Here is a 16,510-nt window from a genome sequence, read left to right as displayed (position 1 = left end):
GGATTACAGGCGTGAGCCGCTGTGCCTGGCCCAAGAAATACTCTTTACTTCGCTTTTTAAATGTTGAGAAAATACAATTGAAAAACTAAAAAATATTCCCCGAAATGAGAAATCATCTTCACAACAAAAGAGGAAGAAATAAAAACCATCTTATTAATAAATAAGCCTTAGACCAGAATGTGATGGGAAATAGAGGCAAAGAGCTGAGAGGTTGAAAAGAGAAAAAATCTTCACTGTTTGATACAACCCATTAAGTACATGTTTTCAAGATAAACACTAATCAGTCCTCAGGGAAGAGGACTTGACCACACCCTTGGTCACACGTAGTTCATCCTGGCTCTACTTGGTAATGGAGGTGACCATCTGTGTCAGCTAAGTAGCTTCATCCTGAAGGAGGGGGAGTAACCCTAACCCATGTCTTTTTGACAAGTGTGAGTTTTACAACGTGGCGACAGGTGCCCTCTCTTGTGAGGCTCCTACAATACCACAGAAACTGATATCAGCAGTAAATAATAAAATTTAGAATACATGATTAATTATAGACTTTATTTGAACACAAAGCTTGAGGACAGCCACCTGGAAACCTCAATTCCAAATGAAGGGGGCCCCTGTTCCCAAGTAGAGACGTTAAGGTTTCACACACAGGGAAAGAGAAGCTTTAGCAGAATCACATTTTCCATTCAAGACCAGTGCATAGGCTGCAGCAGCCGGATTGGTGACGGATTGATACACTTCAAAGAAGGTTACTTTATCACTCCAGAACAAGGGACAATGATGCCAAAAGGTCTTATCTCTGGGGCTGCTTAGTCTTCCTAATTATTTACAGGTAAACTGCTTTTTTATTTATTTAATTGATATTAGGAAACTAAATTCTATTGCACTTTTTTTTTTTTTTTTTGTACGGAATCGTGCTCTGTCACCCAGGCTGGTGTGCAGTGGCGCAGTCTTGTCTCACTGCAACCTCCATCTCCCGGGTTCAAGCAGTTCTGCCTCAGCCTCCCGAGAAGCTGGGAATACAGGCGCACGCCACCATGCCTGGCTAATGCTTTTGTATTTTTTAGTAGAGACAGGGTTTCACCATGTTGGTCAGGCTGGTTTCTTTCTTTTTTTTTGAGACGGAGTCTTGCTCTGTCATCCAGGCTGGAGTGCAGTGGTGCGATCTCGGCTCACTGACTGCAAACTCCGCCTCCTGGGTTCACGCCATTCTCCTGCCTCAGTCTCCGAGTAGCTGAGACTACAGTCGCCCGCCACTATGCCCGGCTAGTTTTTTACATTTTTCGTAGAGATGGGGTTTCACCGTGTTAGCCAGGATGGTCTCGATCTCCTGACTCATGATCTGCCCACCTCAGCTTCCCAAAGTGCTGGGATTACAGGCGTGAGCCACCGCACCTGGTCAGCAAAATTCTTAGAAAGTTGCGCCTGCATGCCACTGGACTGAGGTTGCATGACCACGTTCCTCTCAAGACTCAGAATTATTAAAATGTCCGTAGCTTTAAATTTGAAATATTTGATGTTTGAATTACTTAACTTCCTACTGAGATAGAGGTACTATCTCCCTTGTAGTTTGCCTTACAAGGAGCGCTCCCAAGACCTTCAGAAATACATCCCTGGGTCACTAAGCTGAAAAAAGGTTTAGTTACTCTCTAAAAAATACCACTGCAGGCCGGGTGCGGTGGCTCAAGCCTGTAATTCTAGCGTTTTGGGAGGCCAAGGAGGACAGATAGCCTGAGGTCGGAAGTTTGAGACCAGTCTGACCAATATGAGGAAACCCCGTCTCTCCTGTAATTACAAAAATTACCCTGGTGTGTTGGCGTGCGTCTGTAGTCCCAGCTACTTGGGAGGCTGAGGCAAGAGAATGGCATGAACCCGGGAGGTGGAGCATGCATTGAGCTGAGATTGCACCACTGCATGCCAGCCTGGGTGACAGACGGAGACTCCATCTCAAAAATAAAAAATAAAATTTTTAAAAAGGTGGCACACAGTGGCTCATGCCTGCCATCCCGGCACTTTGGGAAGCCAAGGTGGACAGATCACCAGAGGTCAGGACTATGAAACCAGCCTGGCCAACATGGTAAAACTCCATCTCTACCAAAGATACAAAAATTAGCCACTTGTGGTGGTGCTTACCTGTAGTCCCAGCTACTCAAGAGGCTGAGACAGAAGAATCACTTGAACCTGGGAGACAGAGTTTGTGGTGAGCTGAGATTGTGCCACTGCCCTCTAACCTTGGGTGACATAGAGAGACTCCATCTCAAAAAAAGAAATAAATAACTTTAAAAAAGAAAACAGAGAAAAATCTGGAGAGGTCTCAGGAATCTCCAGCCAGCCTGATTGGAGAGTGTCCTTCCTCACTGAAGTCAGACACCAAAAACCATGAAAGCTGGCTGATTTCTGAACTGCTGAAGTTCCAACAGACCTTAACCAGATATACAAAGAGAAAACATGGATGATCCCAAGAAATTAAACACAAATTTATAAAACAGAGACTTAGAAATAATCAGACTAAAAATTCAAAATAAGCCTGGGCAACATGTTGAAAACCTGTTTCTACCAAAACTACAAAAATTAGCTGGGCATGGTGGTGCACACCTATAGTCCCAGTTACTTGGGAGGCTGAGCTGGGAGGATGGCTTGAGCCTGAAATGCAGAGGCTGCAGGACACATGGTGCTCTCTGTGTTCTCAGAGAGGGCGCTTTTGCAGCTGGGGGTAGGGATGGAATCTTCCCAGATCTAAGAAAAGAGGAAATGCCACATCCTAGAAGAAGGAATCAGTTTCTCAATAGCTCCCCCTGCAGGAACCCTCCAGATACATGTAGCGAAGTCCACACATTCACAGGCAGCCAGCGTGGGTTTCCTGGTAACAGTGAAACACTGGGAAGGACTCACGTGTCTTCATTCAGAAAATGCTCAAGGAGGATGAAAAACAGCAAGCTATCTTGTTTCCTACCTTGAAAACGTGGAACATTTTAAGACTTGCAGGATAAAATACCGCAACAAAACATTTAACATGTTGAGCTCAGTGGCTCATGCATGTAATCCCAGTACTTGGGAGGCTGAGGATCACTTGAGGCCAGGAGTTTGAGACCAGCCTGGTCAATATGGAGAAACTCTATCCCTACTAAAAATATAACCATTAGCCAAGCATGATGGCACATACTTGTAATGCAGCTACTCAGTTGGCTGAGGCTAGAGAATCATTTGAACCCACAAAGCAGAGGTTGCAATGTGCTGCTATGCTCCAGCTTGATGACAGGGTGAGACACTGTCTCACAAAACATACAACAACAACAACAAAAATCATTTGGCTAGGCATAGTGCCTCATGCTTGTAATCCCAGCACTTTGGGAGGTTGAGGAGGACGGATCACTTGAGGCTAGGAGTGCCAGACTACCCTGGCCAACATGGTGAAACACCATCTCTACTAAAAATACAAAAAACTTATCCAGGCGTGGTAGCACACACCTTTAGTCCCAGGTATTCAGGAGGCTGAGGCACAAGAATCACTTGAACCTGGGAGAAAGAGTCTGCAGTGAGCCAGGATTGCGCCACTGCACTCCAGTCTGGGCGACAGGCGCATTCATCAAATAATTTTATCTAAAATCTCAAAATGATGTCTGAATACATTTCTGCAGGACTTATGCTGACTTGCCACAGAACTCTCAGCAGTGATTGCCCGTTGAGCCATGGGAACGGGGGGGAAGGCTGCACAAGAAAGGGGATGCGTAAGTCAACTTTTCTTTGAACTTTTACTACACAATGTATATATACATTGTGTGATGTTTAACATAAAAGAAACATTTAATAATAATGGGTAGAAGAATATGACTCCATCTTCTCTAACAAGAAGTTATGCTCTGATGTCAGAGCAAAATTATAATGAGTTGTACCTAAAACGCCTGCTTTATCAGAGGTCCTGCAAAAAACCACAGTCTCTGTTCCATGAAAGTGCTGAGAGTGATTTAAAGAATCCCCCCTGGCCGGGCGGGGTGGCTGAAGCCTATAATCCCAACACTTTGGGAGGCCGATTTCCTGTTTTAGATGCAATAATAAAAGAAATTATCCTCTTCCACTGATGTTATCTCTGCTTTCCACTCCATCCCAAGTCATTAAAAGTGCAGGGTCAAGGCTGGGAGCAGTGGCAAATGCTTGTAATCCCAGCACTTTTGGAGTCCAAGGTGGGCGGATCACCAGAGTTCAGAGGTTTGAGACCAGCCTGACCAATGTGGTGAAACCCCGTTTCTACTAAAAGTACAAAACTTAGCGCTGGGTGGGCTGGCTCACACCTGTAATCCCAGCACTTTAGGAGGTTGAAGTGGGTGGGTCATGAGGTCAGGATTTTGAGAGCAACCTGGCCAACATGGCAAAACCCCATCTCTACTGAAAATGCAAATATTAGCCGGGTATGGTGGCGCACGCCTGTAGTCCCAGCTACTCAGAAGGGTGAGGTAGGAGAATTGCTTGAACGCAGGAGGTGAAGTTTGCAGTGAGCCAAGACCGCGCCATTGCACTCCAGTCTGGGTGACAGAGTGAGACTCCGAAAAAAACAACAACAACAACAAAAAACTCAGTTGGGCCAGGTGGTGTGCACCTATAGTCCCAGTTACTTGGGTGGCTGAGACAGGAGAATGACTTGAAACCAGGAGCCAGAGGTTGCAGTGAGCCAACAGAGTTGCCACTGCAGTCCAGCTTGGCGACAGAGCAAGGCTACATTTTCACCCACTAAAAAAAAGAAAAAAAGTGCAGGGTCCAGCCAGGCTGGCTGTCTCACATCTGTTATGGCAGCAATTCGGGAGGCTGAAATGGGAGGATCACTTGAGGCCAGGAGCTCAAGACTATAGTGAGCTTTGACTACACTGCCATACTCCTGCCTGGACAAAATAGCCAGACCCCATAGCCACATAATAAAAAATGAAAGAATTAGCCAGATATGGTGACCCAGGCCTGTCATCCTAGCTCCCTGGGAGGGTAATGTGTGGATCACTTGATACCAGGAGTTCGAGGCTGCTGTAAACTAGAATTGTACCATTGCACTCCAGACTGGGCCACAGAGCAAAACTCTGTCTCTTAAAAAATACATAAATCAATAAAGTTTGGCTTCAAATGCATTACAAAATCATAAGCAAAATATCTCCCTTTATTAGTCTCCTTTTCCAGACTGTATGAGATATTGGTGCACATTGATGTATGACTTTCATATGTAGTTTCTGGGATCCAGTTCACACACAGCCAAACATGCATCTAAATGTGGCACCTGAACAATCCCAGCTACACAGCAGCACTGACACCATGGGGCCCACACCCCGTCTCCATCCATGGCTGGTGTGAGCCCTTCCCAGGACAATGCCCAGTGCAGCCTCTATGGAAACTCATGTCACTGGGTTATAGAAGATGAAATTTTTTTTTTTTTTTGAAACAGAGTCTTCCCTGTCCAGTCTCTGCAAGCTCCGCCTCCTGGGTTCACACCATTCTCCCACCTCAGCCTCCAGAGTAGCTGGGACTACAGGCGCCCACCACCACACCCAGCTAATTTTTTTGTATTTTTCATAGAGACAGGATTTCACCGTGTTAGCCAGGATGGTCTCGATCTCCTGACCTCGTGATCCGCCCGCCTCAACCTCCCAAAGTGCTGCAGTTACAGGCGTGAGCCACTGCATCCGGCCTAGAAGATGGAATTTAAGCGAAGATGAGAGGGACTGACAGAAGGCATGGGTGAGTGCGAGCAAACGTGTCAGGCAGGATGCTTCACACTCAGAAAAGACTGGCTACTGTAATACCTGCGTTTTCAGAAAGAAAAGAGACAGGATAATTCACCAAGGAATATCACTGATATCCATGCAAAACACGCACTTCATGACTTTTTAAAAAACAATTTATGTATTTTTATTTTTTTGAGACAGGGCCTTCCTCTGTCACCCAGGCTGGAATGCAATGGCACGATCTCAGATAAATGTAACCTCCGCTTCCTGAGTTCAAGCGATTCTCCTGTCTCAGCCTCCTGAGTATCTGGGATTACAGGCATGCTGCACCATGCACAGTTAATTATTGCATTTTTAGTAGAGATGAGGTTTCACCATGTAGGCCACGCTGGTCTTGAACTCCTGACCTCAAGTGATCCACCCGACTCAGCTTCCCAAAGTCCTAGGATTACAGGCATGAGGCACTGCACCTGGCAGCACTTTGTGACATTAACGAGTGGAGTGTGTCATTTGAACCCAGGAGGCAGAGGTTGCACTGAGCCGAGATCATGCAATTGCACTGCAGCCTGGGTAACAGGGAGAGACTTTGTCTCAAAAAAGAAAAAAAGAACTAACAGTGTCAAAGGGTTCAATTATGATGTCACAACTACAGTTAAATAACAGCCAGGCAATACAGCAATTCTATATATACCCATTTCCCTTAGTTATCTAGTTCACTATGCAAAAGATATGAAACATAGAATGTGTACTGGGAAAACTGTTAAACTGGGATCAGAGAAAACATAGTATAAAACAAATTGTACAGTAAAAACATTAAAAAAAAAAGATGCAGGCTCCCAGGTCTGAATGTTCATATTGGTCAAAAGCCATGTTCGGAGTTCTTATTCTCCAATAGGGTGTTCCTGCAGATGGAGCCTTTGAGGTAATTTGGTCATGGGTGTTGACTACTCATGAATAGGACCAGTGCTTTTATTTATTTATTTTTTCTTTATTTATTTTTGAGAAAGAGTTTCACTCTTATTGCCCAGGCGAGACTGCAATGGCCTGATCTTGGCTCACTGCAACCTCCGCCTCCTGGGTTCAAGTGATTCTCCTGTCTCAACCTCCCGTGTAGCTGAGATTTCAGACATGTGCCACCACACCCAGCTAATTTTTGTATTTGTAGTTGAGATGGGGTTTTACCAGGTTGGCCAGGCTGGTCTCGAACTCCTCAGCTCAGGTGATCTGCCTGTCTTGGCCTTCCAAAGTACTGGGATTACAAGTTTGAGCCACCGCACCCAGCCATTTTTTGTATGTTCAGTAGATTCGAGGATTCACCATGTTGGACTGACTGGTCTCAAACTCCTGACCTCAAACAATCTACCGACCTCAGCATCCCAAAGTGCTGGGATTAGAGGCGTGAGCCACCGTGGCCAGGCAGTCTAAGCTATTACTGATAGGACAGTGAAATGACGGAGACTGGAAAAGGAGTATGTCATCATCAGCATCACTGAAGGCTGATAACTCTCATTACACAAAGGCAGTTTACAGCTCGTCTTATAAAAGCTGCAATGTGTGAAGCCATCTAATAGTACTAGCTTGTTTTAAAAACCTGGAGGCAGTGGGGCGGAATGGCTCAGGCTTATAATCCCAACACTTTGGAAGACCTAGGCAGGTGGATCACTTCAGGTCGGAAGTTCGAGAGCAGTCTGACATGGAAAAACCCTGTCTCTACTTCAAATACAAAATTAGCTGGGCGTGTGGCACATGCCTGTGACCCCAGCTACTTGGGAGCCTCAGGCAGGGAATTTGCTTGAAGGGTGGGGGCGGGGCAGGGCAGAGGTTGCGGTGAGCCGAGATTGCACCACTGCACTCCAGCCTGGGCAACAAGAGCAAAACTCCATCTCAAAAAATAAAAATAAAAAAATCTGGAGACAAATTAGCATTATTTCTCATATAAGTACAGCAGGCCTGCAGTGTTCATGTACATGACCTCAATTTGCACATACAGTGAGGGAGGGACAAACTTGATCCTGGGCCTGAAGCATACCACGACATGTTTTTAAGCACAATAGGGCACCACGGAAGTACAGAAAACAACCAGTCACAAAAAATACAAGGAGAACAGAATGAAATACTACAAGGGTGACACAAGGGCTGAGCTGGGACACAAGGGCTGAGCTGTGCTGCTGACGGTGGTGCCAAGTCATCCCTCATGGATCATGTGCTGAGTCATCATGCCCTGCACACATTGATTCAGGCAGCCTCCTATAATTTTGTCCAGTGGAAGAAAAAGGTCTTGACTTACTCAGTGAGAGTAGTGCTGGAGGGGAGGGGCTCACAGGGAAATTGGGGTGTTCAGCATTACAAAATCAATAGGCTGGGATTTGCATCCAGATCAATGTACCATGTGAGGCAAGGCCAGGAAAGGAAGGGAAGGGTGGAGGGCAGGAATTAATGGGCCTGTAGGAGTGAACTTTGTGCATGCACGTCTGTGGGAATAGAATTCCACTAGAATAGACCAAATCTTCAGCTTGGAGAAAAGTGGAATTAATTTAGCAGATGGTAAAATATTGACCCAAGGTTAACTATGCAAATTACAATACAGGCAAGGGACAAGAATCAATGAGATCCAAAAAAGCAGCAGTATGGTGGCCTGAGGTGAAAGCAGTTTTACATCTCTTAAATTCAATGGCCTCTGATTTCTAGTTTCAAGCATATACTCAACAATATGCCTTGTGTACATTCCAGAATTTCGTACACACACACAAAAAATGAGTAAACTCTATGAAGAGTACAGCAATGAAGGAGACCTTGGCCATGAAGAAGGATCCCCTGGCTGAGTAGGTAGAGATGTGTCTGTGAAAACAGAGCCAGGCCAAGCACAGTGGCTCATGCCTGTAATAATAATAATAATGACAGTTTTTGTTTCTTTTTTCTTTATTTTTGAGATGCAGTGTGACTCTATTGCCCAGGCTGGAGTGCAGTGGCATGATCTCAGATCACTGCAACCCCTGCCACACAGGTTCAAGCAATTCTTTCATCTCAGCCTCCCGAGTAGCTGGGATTACAGGTGCCTGCCACTGGGCCTGGCTATATTTTGTATTTATTTTTGTTTTTGTTTTTGTTTTTTTGAGACGGAGTCTTACTCTGTTGATCAGGCTGAAGTGCAGTGGTATGATCTCGGCTCACTGCAAGTTCCACCTCCCGGGTTCACGCCATTCTCCTGCCTCAGCCTCCTGAGTAGCTGGGACTCCAGGTGCCCGCCACCATGCCTGGCTAATTTTTTTTGCATTTTTATTAGAGATGGGGTTTCACCGTGTTAGCCAGGATGGTCTCGATCTCCTGACCCGTGATCTGCCCACCTCAGCCTCCAAAATTGCTGGGATTACAGGCATGAGCTACCGCACCCATCCTAAATTTTGTATTTGTAGTAGAGACAGGGTTTCACCATTTTGGTCAGGCTGGTCTTGAACTCCTGACCACCAGCATCAGCCTCCCAAAGTGCTGGGATTTCAGGCGTAAGCCACCATGCCCGGCCCCTTCTTACTATTAACTCATTGTTGTGACAGTTGACAACAATGAAAAAATCTTAAAATTATTACAATTATTATAAAAAAAAAACTTATTGCAAAGGTTGTGTTTTCTACATAAACCATAGGCTTATCCATCCATGTATTCATGCACACACATCACATCGCAGTGTTACACGCGTGGTGGCGTGCAACTCTAATCCCAGCTACTCAAGGGGTTCAGGCAAAAGAATCACTGTCATCCAGGAGGCAGAGGCCACAGTGAGAAAAAATCCCACTATTGCACTCCAGCCTGAGTGACTGAAACTGAACTAAAAATAAATAAATAAATAAGTAAAATCAATGATGTGAAAACGCATCCTGTTCCACTGCTGTGTATCTTCACTTTCCATTCCATTCCAAGTCATTAAAAGTGCAGAGTCTAGCTGGGCACGGTGGCTCAGGCCCGTTAACCCAGCACCATGGGACGCTGAGGTGAAAAAACGCAAGGTCAGGAGTTCCCAACCAGCCTGACCAATATGGGGAAACCCGATCTCCACTAAGAATACAAAAAAAATTAGTCATGGTGGCGGGTACCTGTAATCCCAGCTACTCGGGAGGCTGAGGCGGGAGAATTGCTTGAACCCGGGAGGCGGATGTTGCAGTCAGCTGAGATCCCGTCACTGCACTCCAGCTTGGGCAACAAAGCGAGACTCCATCTCTAAATAAATAAATAAAACAATTAGCCACATGTGGTGACGCATGCCTATCACTCAAGCTCTTTGGGAGACTAAAGTGGGGATTACTTGAGCCCAGGAATTTCAGGTCGCTGTAAACTCTAAATTGTGCCATTGTACTCCAGAACTAAGCCACAGAGCGACATTTTCTCTCTCTCCTTTATTTTTTAGAGATGGAGTCTCGCTCTGTTGCCCAGGCTGGCGTGCACTGGCACAATCATGGCTTACTGTGACCTCCACCTCCCAGATTCAAGTGATTCTCCCGCCTCAGCCTCTTGAGTAGCTGAAATTACAGGCATGTGCCTGCACCCCCAACTCATTTTTATACTTTAAGTAGAGATGAGGTTTCACCACGTGGGCCAGGCTGGTCTCAATCTCCTGACCTCAAGGGATCCACCCGCCTCAGCCTCTTATAGTGCTGGGATTACAGGCGTGAGCCAACACACCCAGACCAACATCCTGTCTCTTAAAAAAAAAAAAAAAGTTTGAAGTCCGAGACATATTGATCTACTAGTGTGGCTTTAAATGCATTACCAAATCAGATACACAATATCTCCCCTTATTGGTCTCCTTGTCCAGAATTTACCAGATACCTGTACACATTAATGTATGTATTTAATAAGTATTTCCCTGATCTGGTCCACGAAGAGCTGACATCCAGATGTGGCCCCTGAACAATCCAGGCTGCCCAGCAGCACTGACACCATGGGGCCCACACCCCGTGTCCATCCTTGTCTGGGTGTGAGCCCTTCCCAGGACCATGCCCAGTGGAGCCTCTTCCCAAGTTCATGTCACTGGGTTACAGGAGATGGAATCTCAGAGCAGGTGAGAGGAAATGCTTCAGACTCAGAAAAGACTGGCTACTAAATACCCGACATTTCAGAAACGAAAGAGACAGATTAATCCCCAGAGGAACATCACTTCACCTGAGGAAGCGCCATGCCTGCCTCCTTTCCTTTTGTCTTCTGAGCTGCTTCCTCATGTAACATGAGTCTTTAGAAATCAATCCTGTATGTGAAAAAAAAATATGAAACTTCATGTAGAAATGACTGACTCCCTTCCTGTGACAAAAACACCCAGATAAGGGAGACCTCACCATGTAGAAAGGCGGTCCTCTGAGGCCCACTGCACCAGAGATCATGCAGAGATAAGAGAGTCCCACAGGAAGACCTATAAGTGTACATCTGACCCCGGTCTTCAGATCTCACTCCCCTCCTGGAGAACCCCAACACACGAGGCAGCAGAGGGAAGCTGGGCTGGACTGATCTCCCCTTCAGGATACAGACCCATCCCTGACCAAACCCCATCCAGAGGACAGCCCCTCATCTCACAGGTTGAGCTCAGCCCTCAGAAATGGAGGACACAGAGCTTCGATGCTCAATGCTGCACACAGATGACAAGCACCTGGGCCACTGCAGCTATTACTGAGGGTGGACTCCATCCCTTCAGAATAAGAATCCCTGCTAAAGCAGCACAAAAGCTCTATTTGCAAAATGCTCTGTAGTCTAATGTGAAGCCAGGGTTGAGCTCCACTCAGTGGGGCGAGCCCAGCACAGCCCCACGTTCTGGCTCTGCCCTCCCCTTGGGGCCTTGTTCTCACCAGGATCTAGACAGTGGATGGCAAAGACGCAAAAGTAATCACATAGAACAAGCAATGTGGACCACAGGTGGGATGAATGATGGGCTGTGTGAAAGGAAATAAATCTTCAAGCCCCCAAATCATTAAGTAAAAGGGAGAAGTCAAGCTGGGAGCCGCTTAGGGAACCAGACTGGCTTTCTATTCAAAGTCACCCCTTTGCTCCCTGATATAGATGCGTATCTGAGTGCCTCCTTCGAAAGGCTAATCAAAAACTCAAAAGAAAGGCCCAGAACATGGCTCATGCCTGTAATCCCAGCACTTTGGGAGGCTGATGCAACTAGCTGAGATCGCGCCACTGCACTGCAGCCTAGGTGACAAAATGATACTTCATCTCAGAAAAAAAAAAAAGAAACAAAAAGAAACTCAAAAGATTGCAACCATTTGTGCCTCATTTATCTGTTACCTGGAAGCCACCTCCCTGCTTGAACCCGGCAGAAGGAGGTTGCAGTGAATCGAGATCTATAGGGTCCAGCACTACAGGGCTTAGCAGGTGTCTCCCTGTGTGCGGAGATGAGAGATTGTAATAAATAAAGACCCAGGACAAAGAAATAAAGAGAAAACAGCTGGGATTGGGAGACCACTACCATCAAGACACGGAGACTGGTGGTGGCCCCCAATGGCTGGGCGCGCTGATATTTATTGCATACAATACAAAGGGGCAGGGTAAGGAGGGTGAGTCTTTTAAGTGATTGACAAGGTGAAGCAAGTCACATGATCACAGGACAGGGGTCCCTTCCCTTTTAGGTAGCTGGAGCAGAGAGAGAAGGCAGCATGTATCAGCGTTTTCTTCTATGAACTTATAATAAAGATCAAAGACTTTAAGACTTTCACTATTTCTTCTACCACTGTCTACTACAAACTCCAAAGAGGAACCAGGAATATGGGAGGAACATGAAAGTGGACAAGGAGCGTGACCATTGAAGCACCACAGGCAGGGGTTTAGGCCTCCGGATGACTGCAGGTGACCTGGATAATATCCAGCCTTCCACAAGGAGCTGGTGGAGTAATGTTCCCTGACTCTTCCAAGGAAAGGAGACTCCCTTTCGTGGTCTGCTAAGTAACAGGTGCCTTCCCGGACACTGGCGTTACCGCTTCACCAAGCAGCCCTCACGCGGCCCTGATGCAGGCGTGACAGAGGGCTCACCTCTTGCCTTCTAGGTCACTTCTCACCATGTCCCTTCAGCACCTGACCCTCTACTCACCGGTTATTCCTAGGTTATATTAGTAATGCAACAAATAGTAATATTAAAAGCTAACGATTAATAATGATTGATAATTGTCCATGATCATCTCTGTATCTAATTTGTATTATGACTATTCTTATTCTAACTATTTTCTCTATTATACTGAAACAGTTTGTGCCTTCATTCTCCTGCCTCAGCACCTGGGTAATCCTCTGCCTGCAGAGATCAAGCCACTGCACTACAGCCTGGGTCAGAAGAGCCAAACTCCAGCACACACATACACATACTCACACACACACACACATACACACACACACACACACACACACACACACACACATACACACACACACACACACACATACACACACACACAAAAGGATTTTAGAAGTGATGTATCTTCCCAGTCCTTTCATGAATACATACTAATTTCTCTTTACATTATAAATTGCAACACTTACAAATAATATAATTTATCTCCCATATTTTAAATACGTGCTGTCACGTCTGACTAAGTCCCCAGAGGTACACAGTCATCCTCATCTGAGACCTGTAGGACTGTAAGGGAATGTTTGGGGGTTTAGGAAGTCACTTATGGACACGGGAAGGTGGAGATGCCTGTTTGATGTCCCAGCAGAGAGCTGATGAGACAACTGGACACAGGATTGTAGAGCTCAGGGGAGAAACCTGCAAGGGACATGGAGCCATGTAGGTGGGTTAAAGCTGTGAGATGATAAAGTTCAAGGTGATTTGAGTCTAATCCGCTGTTTTTGCTCACCTTTTGCTTTTTTTTTTTTTTTTTTCCCCACTTCTGGAAGACTGGAATCCATTTAAAATTCGAGTTAAGGCCAGGCGCAGTGACTCATGCTTGTAATCCCAGCACTTTGGGAGGCCAAGGGGTTGAATCTTACAAGATCAAGAGATCAAGACCATCCTGGCCAACGTGGTGAAACCCCACCTCTATTAAAAATACAAAAATTAGCTGCGCGTGGCAGCATGTGCCTGTAGTCGCAGCTACTCGGAGGCTGAGGCAGGAGAATTGCTTGAACCCAGGATGGGGAGGCTGCAGTGAGCCAAGATCATGCCACTATGTGGGGAAAAGAAAGAGAGATCAGACAGTTACTGTGTCTATGTAGAAAGAAGTAGACATAAAAGACTCCATTTTGTTTTGTACTGAAAGAAATTCTTCTGCCTTGAGATGCTGTCAATCTGTAACCCTAGCCCCAACCCTGCGCTTGCAGAAACATGTGCTGTGTTGACTCAAGGTTTAATGGATTTAGGGCTGTGCAGGCTGTGCTTTGTTAAACAAGTGCTTGAAGGCAGTATGCTTGGTAAAAGTCATCACCATTCTCTAATCTCAAGTACCCAGGGACACAATACACTGCAGAAGGCCGCAGGGACCTCTGCCCAGGAAAGCCAGGTATTGTCCAAAGTTTCTTCCCATGTGATAGCCTGAGATATGGCCTCATGGGAAGGGAAAGACTTGACCATCCCCCAGCCTGGCACCCGTAAAGGGTCTGTGCTGAGGAGGATGAGTGAAAGAGGAAGGCCTCTTTGCAGTTGAGATAAGATGAAGGCATCTGTCTCCTGCTCATCCCTGAGAATGGAGTGTCTCGGTGTAAAACCCGATTGCATGTTCTGTTCACTGAGATAGGAGAAAACCGCCTTATGGCTGGAGATGAGACATGCTGGCGGCAATACTGCTCTTTACTGCACCGAGATGTCCGTGTACGTGCACATCAAAGCACAGCACCTTTCCTTAAACTTATTTATGACACAGAGATCTTTGTTCACGTTTTCCTGCTGACTTTCTCCCCCATTACCCTATTGTCCTGTCACATCCCCCTCTCTGAGATGGTAGAGATAGTGATCATCCCGTCTCTGAGATGGAGACCCTTGTCTCTACCATCTCCAGTGCTGGCGTGGGTCCTCTGTATGCTATGCGCTGGTGCCCTGGGCCCACTGTTCTTTCTCTATACTTTGTCTCTGTCTCTTATTTCTTTTCTCAGTCTCTCATCCAGCCTGATAAGAAACACACACAGGTGTGGATGGGCTGGCCCCCTTGACCACTGCATTCCAGCCTGGGCAACAGAGCAAGACTCTGTCCTCAAAAAAAAGGAAGTCTGGAGACACTATCTGCTTCCACCCGTAGTGCAGACCCTGCTGGAGCCACTGTCGGGAAGAGTCCATGAAGACAGTAGCAGGGATGCATGTGGAACTGACTGCTGGAGAAAGAAACCTTCTCTCTATTGCATGTAAGAATGTGACTGGAGCTATAAGGGCCTCCTGGAGAATAAGCAGCTGCATTGAACAGGAAGAAGAAAACAAGGGAGGAGAAGACAGCCTAGGAATGATTTGGGGATATCAGCAAATATTTGAGACTGAGCTAACATTAATCTGTTGTGACATTCTGGATGTGCCGGACAAACCCCTCATTCCAGTAGCTAACACTGGCAAGTCTAAGGTTTTCTATTATAAAATGAAAGGGGACTACACAGGTATCTGGCAGAATTTGCCACAGGAAATGACAGGAAGGAGGCTGCAGAGAATAGTCTAGTGGCTGATAAAGCTGCTAGTGATACTGCATTGACAGAACTTCCACCAATGCGTCCTATCCGCTTAGGTCTTGCTCTCGATTGTTTTATATTCTACTAGGAAATTCTTAATTCCCCCGACCGTGCCGCAGGTTGGCAAAGACAGCTCTGGATGATGCATTGCAGAACTGGATCTGCTGAGTGGAGAAAGTTATAAGGACTCTACACTTGCATGGTTTCATGATAATCTGACACTATGTACTTCGGACATGCAGGGTGACAGAGAAGAGCAGAATAAAAAGCTCTGCAGGACGTGGAAGACTCAAATTATGAGCCATAAAGACTCAAATTAGTGAGCATAGAAGCCAACAAGAGAAACTATCTGTGACCACTCGAGTCCTCCCCATTCCACCCCTTGGAAACTCCCCACTGTCACCAAGAACCACTAAATCTGACTTTTACATTTGGTCTCAGAATTTGGTTCCTGCCCTGTTGGGTTTTGTTTTGTTTTGTTTTAACAGTTTTCAAAAGTTCTTAAAGGCGAGAGTGAATTTCTGTGGATTTTACTGGTCCCAGGTTTTAGGTTCTTTAAGACACTAACCGACCTACATACAGGCTTCTTCACCGTTACTGTGTTGTCTCTGTGCCAGATGTGGCAAAATCACTGCTAGAAATGGAAATGACATTTGAAAGCCATTAGACCTCTAGGTGAGGCAAGCACCTAAGAGAGAGGTTAATCACATGATAGAGGCATAAGTGATATTGGTTTCTATTTTTCTAATGGCTTAAACTGCATTTTATACCAATGTTTGAAAGTAATTGGGTGTTAGCTTGAGACGGTTAGAGGTTGTTTGGGGAGGGAGTTTGTTGTAATGGTTTTGCTGTAAAAAAATGTTTCAAACTCTGCTGAAATGTTGCTGAAAAGCATGGTGCTGGTAACAGTTCAACAGTCCGTGGCTGCTCATTCTTGCCTACTTTACTCTCCCACTGAAGCAGGTTAGTGTTGAAGGTGGTATGGAGAAGCCGGCATGGCTGTTCAATGCTTCGTTCTTCTCCTTTCCCCTCCCCCTACCTCCTTCCCCTCACTCCTCCCCTCCTTCACTCACTCAACCTCTTTTGTTCAGTATGTCTAACTTGAAGGTAATCTGTAATAGTGGATATCTGACTGGAGCCACAGATACAGAATCTGTATTGTTCTTACTAAAACACAGCATGGAAGTAACATTAAA

At 45.9% G+C, this 16,510-nt stretch overlaps 1 pseudogene; it reads left to right on the top strand.

Moving 5' to 3' along the window:
• The window catches only part of LOC140711812 (14-3-3 protein epsilon pseudogene), a 17,980-nt pseudogene extending 1,470 nt beyond the window's left edge, over nucleotides 1–16,510 (top strand).

The sequence above is a fragment of the Chlorocebus sabaeus genome, chromosome 6 (assembly GCF_047675955.1).
Source record: "Chlorocebus sabaeus isolate Y175 chromosome 6, mChlSab1.0.hap1, whole genome shotgun sequence".
Classification (NCBI taxonomy): domain Eukaryota; kingdom Metazoa; phylum Chordata; class Mammalia; order Primates; family Cercopithecidae; genus Chlorocebus; species Chlorocebus sabaeus.
This window is presented reverse-complemented; position numbering and strand designations above follow the sequence as displayed.